The sequence below is a fragment of the Lepisosteus platostomus genome, chromosome 3, assembly GCF_059453375.1.
Source record: "Lepisosteus platostomus isolate fLepPlt1 chromosome 3, fLepPlt1.hap1, whole genome shotgun sequence".
Lineage (NCBI taxonomy): Eukaryota > Metazoa > Chordata > Actinopteri > Semionotiformes > Lepisosteidae > Lepisosteus > Lepisosteus platostomus.
Genome location: NC_142613.1, coordinates 51,897,780 through 51,911,967, shown reverse-complemented (window position 1 = coordinate 51,911,967; position 14,188 = coordinate 51,897,780). Strand labels below are relative to the sequence as shown.

The 14,188-nt window shown below is 41.2% G+C and overlaps 1 protein-coding gene across 1 annotated transcript in view; it reads left to right on the top strand.

The window, feature by feature from the left end:
- Positions 1-14,188, top strand: part of LOC148675067 (leucine-rich repeat and fibronectin type-III domain-containing protein 2-like) — a 167,692-nt gene that overhangs the window by 133,552 nt on the left and 19,952 nt on the right. The gene's annotated exons all lie outside the window — the stretch shown is intronic.

The window sequence follows — 14,188 nt, the reverse complement described above, 5'->3', positions numbered from 1 at the left end:
AAAATTGCTGCTATCCCAAAGAAGAGCTACATGCGAGCAGTTAGTTGTAAGACTTTAATGTTAGAGTCCTCTGGACTTACTCAGTTCTCACTACAGCAATCCACCGTGCTGTCAGAAGAGACACAGAAAAAAACTAAAATGTTCGTTTATCTTGTCACGTCCCTGGGCTGTCCAGCCACTCACCAGCCTCTCTGTACACAAGAATGCCAAAACTTGTCCTCCCTTGTCTGCGAAAATATCAACTCTGAAGGCCGCTGCTCGTGAGAATATTGGTGTATAAAAATTTCAGCTCTAGAGAAAGCGGTATTGTTTAGCAACACTATCAGAAAGCAAGTGGCGAGAGAAAAGTGATTGTTCCTCCAAGGCGCTGGCAATCACAGGAAGAAAAATTTCAATTGAACTATTTCCAATCCTTCCCACACTGGCCAATACAGCTTTAATTCAAATGTAAAGAATTAGGGGAGCTCCAGAACCAATTTTCTTGTCAGATATTGACAGGCAATAATCACCTAACAATACAGACTGATTGTGATGCCGATACTGGTGTTTAATTTTAAGGAAGTGTAGGGGTGCAATGAAGGTTTGAGGTGAGTTTTAAGTTGTGATGAAAAAGCCTGTTTCTGGAGAATATAGGAAGAAGACACACACAAGCTGCACCCCCCACAGGGCATCAAATTCCAGCAGTGTCACAGAGGGTTTTATAGTCTGAGCACAGCCATGGCCAGCCTGTGTTATTACCATGAATGGGTATTTATGAGTTATCATTACCAATTGCATTGGAATCATAGACAATGCTTCCATTAAGGCCTGGTGGCTATTCCTGCAAATGTTATCCCCCCCACCCCCCACACCCCTTCAGTTATTCCAGAGATATTGCGTTCAACAGCAGGTGTCTGTTTAAAATGCACTCAAGTCAGGTTAGGAGTAAAAGTCCCAGGTCAGGTCAGGTCATATTTCTACAGAAGTACTTAAAACTACTAATATAAAGCAAAATGTAATGAGGGCAGGGCAGTTCAGTTGGAGTCTAGTTGGTGTTGCTGCCTCACAGCTACTGGGCCGAGGTCCCAGGTTCAATTCCAGACTAGGGTGCCTTCTGTGTGGAGTCTGCACATAACACAAAGAAGCTGCTCAGTGCTGTGTGGGAGGAAGGATGATCACAACAGCTCTGGGTATTTGAAGGGTGTTGACAATTGCTGTATTCATGGGACTGGAGCCCAGCTCCTTGAGTGGGAGAGCTTAACACTTACCTAAGAAATCAGGGGACCTGTAAACCTAGTGCAACAACAGCTGGCAACATGGCTGGGCAACGTGTTCTCCCACAACCCTTAGTGTAAAGAAATGTCTCCTGTTCTCAGTTTTAAATGTACGTCTTCTGGTTCGTATTTCACTGTTCCTTCTAAAGTCTTTAGAACGTGGCTGACAGTATCAGTTTTACTGTGGACTTTGTGTCTTTGAGGATTTTGAATACTCGTATCAGGTCCTTTCATATTCCTCTCTATTCAAGACTAAAGAGACTTAGTTCCTTCAGTCTGTCAGTGTAGGACAGTCTCTTAATACTTGTATCAGTCTCCTCACAGTCTTCTCTGTTCAAGGCTACAAAGGTTCCTTCCCTTTAAACTGTCAGAGTAGAGCATTCTTCTGAGACTAAGAATGTACTGTACCTACAGTAGTTGTTCTTCTCTGCAGTTGTTACCATCATAAATAGTGTTCCCACTAGCTCTGAAACAACACTCCTGTGTGGCTCATGTCTTCTAAAACCTAGCATCTACAGTTTTGAAAAGAAGGTGAGTGAATTCCACATATTAAATCATATTGACTGTATACTTTACATATAATAATAATAATAATAATAATTGCTTACACTTATATAGCGCTTTTCTGGACAGCCCACTCAAAGCGCTTTACAGGTAATGGGGACTCCCCTCCACCACCACCAATATGGAAGACCTCTTTTCATTCAGACTGTACCTATGGTAATGACTGTGCGTTTGTAACAGATGCTGTGTGTGTCAGTTTGTTATTTTGTTCTCTCTATACGTATATACAGGACATATACTGTATACAGTCTAGCTGTTAAATCTGAGAAAGTTTCATGCCACAGTGTCCATTTCAAACCAATACGTAATGCTTCCTACTGAATTACAGTTAAACTGATAACTGCATATTGGATTGCTCTTAGAGGGCTCACCGATTTATTTTCAAAATCTGATCGAAATGGACAAAATTAGTTATTGCATCAATGTGGATCAATAAATCAGATTGTTTTTCTGTTCCATAGATTTATCCATAAATAAGTCTCTTTTATTCCCCAAGATGTGCTTACTGCTAACACGAATGCATTTAATTTTCACGGAAAAGGGGAGAGGAGTTAAAGCTGTGACATACAGTATATCTTCTCTATAAATATTCATGTCAACACTCAACGCAACCAAATCTTCATACTTCATACAGGTTCATTGAATTTTCAAGCACTCCTCTATTGTAGATTTGCAGTAGCAAAACTGCTTTACCTCTCTCTTTATGCTTTTATACTGTAATTATATTCCCCACATTTTTCAACCTACAAGTAGGCATGAACTCAAATTCACAGTGGAGTGTAATGTAAAGTGCAGCTATGTGCACATGCATTCTTTTTGGAAATCATACACACAGTACAAAGGAGCCAAACCACCAGAGCTGCAATATAATAACAACGACAACAATAATCCGAATAGTTTTATTTTGGAGAGTTTTTCAGGAAATTCAAAATGAATAAATTAAAAGTGGAATTTAGATTTGTTCAAAGTTTTACTGTGTCGGTTTGTTGAGCTTTTAGTTTCCTAACTTTGTGAGGTAAAATTCGGAGTATTACACTATTATACAGCACTTTGAGTTGCATGAAAATCACACATATACATGTAAAATTATTTCTGGAGTACAATTACTGTTGTGAACTTGCATTTCATATGACATGGAAATTTAAAAACAATTTTCAAGTAAGAGAACTCATATTAGCTCAAATCAAAGTTTTATAATCAAAGGAGCTCGGTAACTATTTGCATACAGTACATACAGTAGTTACAGTAGTTCTGATTAAAATAATGCATTGAACTTTTTACAACTAAAAATAACAAGAAATAGCTTTAACCAGGTAGACTTGCCATCATTTTGCAAAATATCTTTTGTCCCTAAAAGAATTTTAGGCACCAGTGCTGTGTGTCTAATCTTAGAAAACAATGATTCTCCTCTCTTGGGAAGACAGTGATTGATGTTGTGGCAACTCTGCTGGCATTATCTCAGTCATAGCACTTCCATTTGCTAAACCTAGGATTCTCAGTTACATTTTGAAGAGTGTCTCTAAATAGAGACACAGACTTATTATAATTATAATTATAATAGTGATTATAATGTGCATGTGCACCTAGGGGCATATATCACCCTGCAGCTCTCAACTGGCAGCCCACTGAAGCTCAACCAGGTGTGAGCCTGGTCAGTACCTGGATGGGAGACCTCCTGGGAAGCTATGGTTGCTGCTGGAAGTGGTGTTAGTGAGAACAGCGAGGGGGTGCTCACCATGTGGTCTGTGTGGGTCTTAATGCCCCAGTATAGTGGCGGGGACACTATACTGTAGTGGGCACTATCTTTTGGATGAAATGTTAAACCGATGTTAAACCAGGGTCTATCTCAGTGGTCATTAAATTCCCCAGGCGTTTCTTGATAAGATTAGGGAGTTATCCCGATGTCCGGTCCAAATTTCCCCCCTCGGCCTTTACCGTGGCCTCTGAAGTGTCCCCATGTATGATTGGCTTGCACTTGCCCTGCGATGGACTGGTGCCCCACCCAGGGTGTACCCTGCCTTGCGCTCGTTGCTTGCCGGGTAGGCACTGGCTTCCCACGACACCATATGGTATGAAGTGGTTTGGTAAATGACGTGACATAAGGGCATCAAAGTGGATAAGCCAGGAAATGTTTCTTATTCACACTACAGCTTGGTTCCTATAGTCCAGACATCAGCAGTCTGAGACTAGGCTTTGCCATTAGCTGATTTTCACTATTTTGATTTATTTTGATTGAACTGCAGGGGATGGGTGAGCTGTAGTTACAAGTGAGAGGAGGCTGTTTAGCCCCTTCTGGCCTGTTTGGTACAGTAGTTAGCACCTAATTGATCCAAGCATTTCATCCAAATGATCTAATGATTAAAGGAAGTCAGTAGTGCTTTCAACAACATGATTGGGCAGCTGGTTCCACTCTCCCATAACACCTATTGATCCCATTTTCAAATGTACTTCTACTTGTGTCCTTTGGGTTGTTTTGCACTGGTGATTCTAAAGTTAACTGAGTGGACTTTATTGCCTGGTTACAGTAGTGATGCCATGGCTTCTGGGCCCCTGTGAATTTGCGGTGGTACCAGCAGGAATTATGTCAAGCCATCAAGCCATATGTCAAGCCAGAGACTAATAACGTGACAGCTCAGTTCTCAAAAGAAGTCGTAGATTACAGGTTTCTAGAACAGGAGGCTCATCTTTATACAAACCAGCTACCATGTACCCAGCCATGTAGCCAATACCCTGGCTTCTTCCACGAAATAGCTGGATGAAATCCTTCATTCTTTACACAAAGGGTTGAGGGAGCACAGAACAAACAGCTGGAGAAGAGATCCTTAGACTAATTAACTGCTAATTACCAAATGAGCCGGATGGCTGAAAGGCTCCTTTCCTTAATGATACACTAAATTTATATAGCACATACTGTACAGGTATATCATCACAGTAAATTTCAATGTGCTTCACATAAATGATGAAGCCAAAATAGAAATAAAATAACTTAATGATAAAAATGAAATAAATAGGAAATTAGTTTCTAGTATTAGTATTAGATTATATAATAGTATTATAATATTAGTATTTGAAGCTGTTAGACGGGCTGACAGAGAAGGGTTTTAAGATCTCTTTCAAAGGTTTCAGTTGAAGCTGCTTGTCTGAGATGATAAGGGAGGCTATTCCACAAACAAGGAGCATAGACAGAGAAGCACAGTCACCACTCACACTAGTCCAGCTGAGATGAAATCAAGGTATGAATGAACCTTTCAGTGTCTGCAAAATTAACAGAACACCTAAGTCAGGAGATATCTTTCAAATTGAAATGTGAAGCATTACAGATGATACAATCTGGAAATTTGAGAGAGCCATCACTTCACATCCATCTTTCGGACCACTGAGGACAGAAGATTAACATGTCTAACAGCGATGGGACAGGTACTAGTGTTGGTGATCTGGTTAGGTGTTCCTGTCAGTGTGGCTTCTGTTTTAGTACTATTACGTATGAGAAAATTATGGCTCATGCATATCTAGATCATCTCCAGACAAGTCTTTAAAATTTCCACGGCTGCAGACACATCAGGTTTGTTGTTAATATACAATTATTAATTATATGTCTGTGAAAGTTAATAATAATAATAATACTAATAAACTTTATTTTATATAGCGCCTTTAAAGGTGGCTTCTCAAAGCGCTTTACTGAATGACAACAACAATAAAAAACAATATACAAGATAAAACACAATTACAAATACAGAGGAGACCATGGATGGTGGTACTAAGAAAAGCAGAGGAGTGAAGAATGGAACCAATTAAGTAAAGGCTCTTCTAAAGAAGAAGGTTTTGAGTCTGGATGCCCCAGATATCTGACCCAGAGGGAGCATGTACAGTAAATTAGGAACAGAATGGGCCCCAGTACTGAGCCCTGGGAATACCACGAGTCACTGAAGACATCTCTGATCTTGTTTCCCCAGTTGAAATAAACTGCAACCTGTTGGAAAATCATTTCAGAGCTGTGTCTTGCAGTCCAACATAGTCTTTCAGTCTCCGTAGAAGAATACTCTGAAGGTTGCCGACAGATCAAGTAGGACAAGACTGGACCCATTTGTAGATCATTAGAAACTCTAACAAGGGAAGTGTCTGTGCTGGGTCAGGGTCTGAATCCTGACTGGAATTTTTCAAAGAGTTAGTGGGAGCTCATGAGAAACCATAGTTGAGTAGCTACTGCTTTCTTGAGAACCTTGGAAGTGAAGGAGAGGTTGTAGACTAACCTGTAGCTGGAGAGTAGGCTGTGGTCAAGGACAGATTTCTGCAAGAGGGGAGTAACACCAGCTCTTTTGAGCAGAGTCGGAAAAACATTTGTGTGGTTCATTCTCTGTGGCAGTTTAAAGGTCTTAGCGCTGAGCTGAGCTAATTGACACCTGGTAGCTACACGTTGGGGCTTCCGACATAAATTGTGGGTGATTTAAAGTTTCTGAATGGACAAAAAGTGTTCTTTCACATGGGTCAGGCCAGGCACGTCCCCAGAGGCCTACATGTCTGCAGACTTGTTCACAGTTTTATTTTACACAGTGGGCGCTATTAACAAAGGCTGTGCACTTGGAACATGTGGTGCTTTACAATAAGCTCGAGCCGCCCTTGAAATGAGCAGTGGAATATCTTCCTAGGAAGAGAATGAATAGCTGGATGAGAGAAGTGCTCTCATTCGCTTCCCGGCGCCTTCCGTGGCACACATGCATCATGAGTGATTCATTCCTGAGAGCCGATACAAGTGGGAGGTTTGCACTGCGGGTAGCACATGCGCTCTTGTGAAGCCCAAACACTCTAGGTTGCTAATTTGTCTAAATTAATTTCCATAATTACTGTGGTCTAAGCCTCTGTACCTGCTCCCTCACAAGAGAGGCAGGGAAAGCATAACTGATATTACAAACATATCAGTTTGATCTTTACCGCAAGCGTGGACAAAATGGCTTTTTGAATGGATTCTTTGAAGAATTTATCCCTTTGACCCAGACCTCCCCCATTCATTAGTGATTTCCGTATGTTTAAAACGGAAGCATTCTTTTCTTTTCTTGTCAGTTCTTTGTCTTTACCCATGATGATGGATGAAAAAAGGTTTTGCAACGTATGATACTTCTTTTTTGTACCCTGGTGAAACAGGAATTCCAAAGTAAAATTCCTTAGGGTTAGGCTGCATTTAAATAAGCAGAATTTCATTGCAGATTTAATTTTGTCTGATTTTTAAAACAAAATGTAGGGATCCAATAATTTTTTACTCCTATGGTTTTGAGAAAAAAATGTACTGCTCGTTTAAAAAGGGCTGTTTTAAAATAATTGTATAAGAATTAAAGCCTGTAGTTTTATAAAATATAGATCTGTGCTGTTTATGTTATACTATTTTATCAAGAGTGCCAATCATTCGTAAACCAACTGTATATATGTATATTGTTACAAATAGAGGGTTACTAAAACAGAGAAATATAGGACTTAATAAAGTAGGTTAATCAGTAGCTAAAATAATCATAACCTCAAAATTGTAAAGATTTTGCTAAGAATATACCCGCGTGGTTGGTATAATTACTGTATAGGCACCTGGGTTTTTGTTCTCTAGCTCAGCTTTGGTAATAATTCAGACCCAAATTTAATGGATTAAACAAATATTTATTAGTAATAACACAACACAATCTGAACATACAGCACACAAGTTCCACTACTTACAAACAAGACATCTTGAATGCCTATGACCTGACAAACTAAAATAACCAGAGATTGTTACCAAGTATTTAAATCCTATAAAGTGCCTAACAGGCCTAAAAAAAAAAACCTGCCTTCAGCACCAAACAGATGTTTGAATGAATAGTCACATCTCACTCTCTTTAAACCCAGATGCTACAAAATGAATGGGAACTTATCTCCCTATTCTAAAATACCACAAAGACTGTTTTTAACCTGGGGATTCTCCATGTAGGAAATCAGAGTTTCTCTTTAACAGGTTCAAATACTTAACTCAGATCTGGTCTTAAAGGTTGATTGGAGCAAAGATACCCAGCTCTCCATCGTTCTGTGCCCTTCTTTCTCTCTTCTCTCCCTCTCACTCTGCCTACCTACCTCCGCTGTTCCTCAAGTGTTGATGACTCTTAAATAATTACCAGGTCTTAATTAGCCAAGCTAAACCAGACTGTTGATCAGTGTGTCTCAGACTCTCTACAGCTCAGTAAACACTTCAGTTCCTGTCTTGCTTTGAAGCTCCCCAGAACTGCACACAGGCACTAGCTACCTGCTTAACTACCCTGCCCTAGCTGGAACAATATGTATATCTGTTTATGCATATATACATATTTAAACATGCATTTAAAGTTCTGACGATAATATCACTTTTTTTTTTGCTGCTCATTCCAGAGGGAGTTCCTTAGACATTAGAATAAAAGTTCTCATTCAGAAGCCATTTTGTTCTAGCAATGTGTTTTCATTTTCTCTTTTCATCTCAGACATTTTAAAAATGCTGCAATTTAAATGCAGATTTTGACATTTGGACTGGAGAGATGGGAGGGTGGAGTGTCCTTGCTTATAACTGTGGAAAACTTTAATGTTATTGTTATTGTTATTGTTATTGTTATTGAGCTTCCGTTTCTGCGTCCAAGTGCCTTAGACCTTATCTATTCCCACCTGGCCTTCCACTGTTCTCTAAACTGCAAAGAAAGAAAAGGGTCAGAAAGAAGCCTAGTTTTTCTTTCGTTGCCATTTTGCTTAGCATCCAATTATGAGATTATTAGGAGATCACAAGAACTGTATCAGTCACTCGATTTGATCACTTCACTTTTATACATTCCTAATACATCCTTTATACATTCCTAAAAAGACGTGTGCATAACAGTTAGCAGCCGTGGCCAGCTGCTTCACCCTCATTGGGACACATCAGCGTGGCACAGCTTAGACTGGGCAGTCCATAGGTACACAGAACACCTGTCAGGGATATGGTGAGTGTTTATCTAAAATGATTTAGAAAACAAGACCTGGCAGGTGAAGTTTAATGTCACAAAGTGTAGGAACTTGCACTCAGGTAGTAAAACCATAAACTATAAGATATGAAACACAGAGATAGAAGAGACTTCTCAAAAAGACTTTGATGTTTAGAATGAGATGCCAGTTCAGTTCCGATACGACAGAAAAGCATTTCTAGCTTCAGTCTCCCCCTGAGACTTCTTAAACACAGTCTCTCTACAAAACTCTTCACAAGCACTCTTCAAAAATCTCAAAACTCAACTCACAGATTTCTCTGAGTTCCCCGGTCCTTGAACATCTGTCAAGATACATTCATGCCTTCTCCCTCTAGTGAATTTGCACCCAAAGGATCTGCCTCCTGTTCTCAAGATAGCAGAAACATCCAACCCAGAAAGCTTCCTGATTTTTAAAAAATATTACCTGATCAATTGTCTGCCAGTAATTGAGGGCACCGGTCCTGGGGAATGTGGTCCAGACAAGGGCAGCCATCTTGTTAGAACCTGCAGCCCTCTTACAGGTACTACACTGTATGTACAAACAGCTTATCTTTTCACCAGACACAGATCCCAGTTCACATCAAGCAAAATATTATTTCCTGCAATATTTCAAAACTAAATGAGCCTTGTTCTGAAGGGCACTGATCCTAGTTTTTTGAAACCTAAAAATCAGATTATGGTTTCACACCCCTAATATGTTCCCATAGGAAGAGTTATGACAGCAATGGGTTCTGACCTGACTCGAGTACATAAAGTACAATGGCTTTATGATCAGAGAGGCTTCCTTGTGGTTTATTAAGCAATTAAAGTTGAACACAGCAGATAAAGGAGACTCTGCCAGAGCAGAAAGGTCAGAATTGTTTTCCTCCAGTGAAAAAAACATGTCTTTCAAGACATGAACCTACCTGATTGATAATGAAGCAGGAAATAGAAGCTTTGTAATACCTGCCTTTAAAGTCTGGTTTTCTTCATACTTTCAAAGGCAATGAACTAAACTCTAAAGGGTTAAAATACAGTAAATACAGTGAAGTTATGGGTTAAAGACAGGTGATCCCGCCTGGAGAAAAGTACCATAAGTGCACGGATTGAGACCTCAAGAAGTGGAATTATAGAACAGAGAGCTGTTGCTGTTTCCGTGCTCCTGGTGAGAGATCCCTCTCTGCGGCTTCAGCAGTGGGACTCTGCACCCAAAAAACACCCAGTAAAACATCAACAGTCAACATCTGCTGGATCAATTCACATGGAGCTCACAATCATGAGGCCAATAAAAACATCTCTTCACAGCTAAAGAAAATTAGCACTTCAGCTTTTTTAAACTGCTTATGATTGCAGGGAGACATTAATACTAGGTCTTTCCTCATCTTGAAATGTCCCCTGGGTTCGTTTTTGACACACAATTGTCTCACCACGGTTAGCAGCTTTGGGCCCTGGGATCGATTCCTGGGGTGTTGTCTGCATGAAGTCTGTATGTCCTCCCCATGTTCACTGGTGTGTGTGTTTGTGTCTGTGTGTGCCCTACGATGGATACCCTGCCTTGCACCTGTTGCTCTGGCTGTGTGCTTCTAAAATGTAGGATGGATGTATACTTGTAAAAACATTCTAATTCAAAAAAAGAAACGGAAGATAATTCTCTACAGTTTTTTTTTTTGGTTACCAGTAATATGTTTGTTAAATGGAGCACAAACAAGTGTTTCATTGTGCTGTTTGTAGGGGGGCAGCTTCACAGAGCTGGAAAGGCTTTACAATTTAGCAGCGCTACTTCCCTATAGCTTGATCTGCTCAGATCACCGAAAGTAAGTAAGGCTGGGTCTGGTCAGTCCTGGGATGGGAGAGCTCTATGGAAAACCGGGCTGTTGCTGTGGTACTTGTAGACCAGCAGGTGGCACTCTTCCACTTGGAGCAGCAGTTCTGAAACTAATATACAGTATAGTAACTGGGGAAACTGTGCTGCCCTGTGGATGCAATGTTAAAGAAAGGTCCTGACTACCAATTAAAGACCTCATGTCACTTCTTGTGAAAGTAGGTGTGTTAACTCTCTGAATTCAGCTGGTTTCTTCATCCTGTGTGCAGTGGGGCAGCTATGTGTCTCTAGGTGGGGCTGCTGGTATAGAACGGTGCTGTGTGTCTCCAGGTGGGGCTGCTGGTGCAGAATGGTGCTGTGTGTCTCCAGGTAGGGCTGGTACTGTATGTAAAAGGATCTTTTGGGAGGGAAGCAAAATTACCAAATTATTGTAACCGTAACTTCCTTCAGAAAAAATGTTTTAATAGTTACACCACACCACTGGAAACCACAGTTTGAAAGGAAATATTACATTTGTTTTGGCATCTTAACAAAGAGAAATATTGGATTTTTGTCCTGCTTTTTTTTTCTCACTGAAATGCACATGGAACAGATGTTGTTCTGCGTCTAATTTATCTGCTCAGTCTTCGAGTTGATGAGCAGCAGGTCAGTAAGACAGCAGCATCAACAATCAGCTTTTCAGTCCCTTCTACAAAGGGAGTTCTAGCGGAAGAGGTGGCAGGGTCGAATCACAGAGGCTTAGAGGATTTGAGAAAGGTTAAATCGGACTGCGAAGGTGTCACTTTTCTTGGGTTCAGCAGCTTGTCAAAACGAAATATTGAATTGTTTGGTCAGGCAATGCATCTTACACAGTCTCCCAGCACTGTGTACTGCCTTCTCGGAATTCTAATATAGAAAAACAAATAGAAAAAAAAAACATTCAGTGCCTGGGGCTGGATATAATGTCACGCAGACGTCTTCGTGAGGTCAGTTACAGAATAAAATTCTGTTATCTCTAAAACCATTTCCTTATTTAGTTTTTTTTTAATTCCTTGTATTTGGTCATTTTACCATAACGATATACAGTAGACAAGGACGTGTGCACTGTCAGTGTTCAGAAAGTTAGGAAACACGCCAGAGATACACTATACGCGTCCCAGGTGAAAGAAGCGTTACTAGCGGCTGAGTCCTCGTGCCTTCCCCACGAGTCTCCCTGCCTGCCAGGCGCCTCCTCCGTGCTCGCAGCCCGCAGTTCCGCCGCCTCAAGCCCACCGCTCCGGCTCCGACACTTCTCTGAGCCAGGGGGAGCCTGGAGGCCCGCCGAGAGCCGCTGGTAAGCTGCCTGCCTGTTGCTGATAAGAGCCGGTCCTGCGCTGTCTCTTGCGTCGGGGGCTCACCGGCAGACAGGTCTTCCGTGAGATAAGCTGCGTCTAAATGTGGCGTTAAGTGACTAGGCGGCTCGCAGGCAGGCAGACAACAATGGTGGCCGGGCGGTTATTGTGCTGTGAAATACGAGGGGAATTATGTTCGGGAATATGTGAGGGGAGGACACCCACCCTAACAGCTTCTTCCTCCACCGAGTGACAGCTCTGCCACAGCAGATCAAAGAAGAGCAGTTCTGCGGACCCGTTAAAATCGAATAGCTCATTAAAGAAATAAAGGTCGCTACGATCGTTATTTGTATGAAAATAATATTTTTTTTTTCTCTTACGTGACTGGTATACAGTGAGTTGAGTTAGGAGCATTTCAAGAACTTTCCCTTCTGTTACTTTCACAAATACAGTAAATTTCCCCTTCCCCTATCTTTCTGAGGGGTAAGTTACAGTAGGTTAGTGTTATACAGTATTTGAACAATCAAAAAAGAGGACATAATGCAAACGAATGGTCGAGGTACTGTACCAGTGTCTGTTAAGGTATCTACAGTATTTAAGAGAAAAATCCCTGGATGTTTTAAGACATTTTGTAAATTCTTCATGGATGGAGTATTAAGGACCAGATGGTAACTCTAGGTAAGTACTTGAGTAAAAGATCCACTTTTCTAATACTCAAATATAAATTGCACACAGCCCCAATTAAGATCATCTCAATACCAGCCAGCAGCTTAAGCCTCTGGGGCAGACTTCATTGGGGTCACCCCTGTGTCTCTCCTTCTGTGAATAGCAGCCTCTGTCACATGTCCCACTCAGAGACGTTTTAAAAAATGGATTTTCAAGGTTTGAAAGTGTTTTGTTTTTGCATTTTGGCCAAATGTGAATTTAAGTCATATACTTTGTAGACAGCGTGGACTATTGGTGAGGGGCTGGGATTTCCCCTGTGGGGTTGCTGGTTCACAGAACAGGTTGTGTGATGCTTTGCACTTGAGCAAACTCATTTTTCCATCAGTGACTTATTGGGTACCATTTGACTAATAATGCAAAAAACATCCAGATCAAAGAAAAAAATAAAACACTTTAAAAGCTGAACATTTCCTTTGTCGAAAGAGGAAATCAAGAGCCAGAACACAGTGCCCACTTACAGCTGTTGTGCATTTCTGCAGACGGCTGTTTAATATTGTAACGCATACGGACGACATTACAGGTTGTGCGACCGGCTTGCCAGCGCGGTGACGTCACCGCCCTTCCCTGTGAATAGCAGGGACCTTGGCGCCCAGGCTGAGGGGAGATCTCCCTTTAGCTCAGCTGGCTGGTTCCCTGTTGAGTGATGCCGGAGGCCCGGGTTTGAGTCCCAGTGGTGAAGGGCCGACCTGATGTTGGAGCGGTGAGGGTACATACCCACGTGAACCTGAAAGTGCTACAATATTATAGAAATATCAAAGCAGAAAACTCCTGTCTCCTCTTCCCTGTAATGTACTGAGTAGTGCCCAGACCACATGGAGAACAAATGGTAGCTCAGCATCTCATCCCATCATCAACAACTGTGAGGTTGCACCTGATAGACACACACTCAGAGGTTCAAAGGTCAATATGACATAGAGTAGGATGAGCCATCATCATTACCAGAATAAGGATAGACACAGAACTCGCAGATGCCTTTTGGGCTTACTTGAGCTTCTCTCCAGTTCTTTTCAGCTCTCTGGGGACTGTCAGGCAAAGGTACAGGACTGATTACCTCTTACTGTCTGCACAGGCTGGTCTGATGGTTTCATGCTCTGCTGTGCAATTGTTCACAACCCTGGGGCTGTGGGCTGGGGTTTAGTAGCTAATTGTGGAGAAGGAAAAGAGTCAGAGATTTCAAACAGCAAATAGTCAAAGGATCTAGTCAAAGCTTACAAATTACATCACATTTGTAACTACAAGCTCGTTGGAGTTAATAAGTAAGATAATGTAAAGCCAAAACCTCTAAGCCAAGTCGCAAAAATTATTTTGAGCTCACAATGACATTTTTTTAATTATAGCTAAAAGCTCTTCAAACACGGGTAATGAAAAGACATTGAAAAGACGCATTAATCAAAGTCATTTAAAAGTCCTGCTGGTTGTGAGAGAGGACAGCATGATTCACAGAACAGAAAGAGCCCCGCGACTCCAGGAGTAATGATTTTAATAAGCTGACCTTTACGTGGACAAAAACTCTGTCAAAGCTGTTAAATCGCATTACTGTTCCTGGAACACTACGCA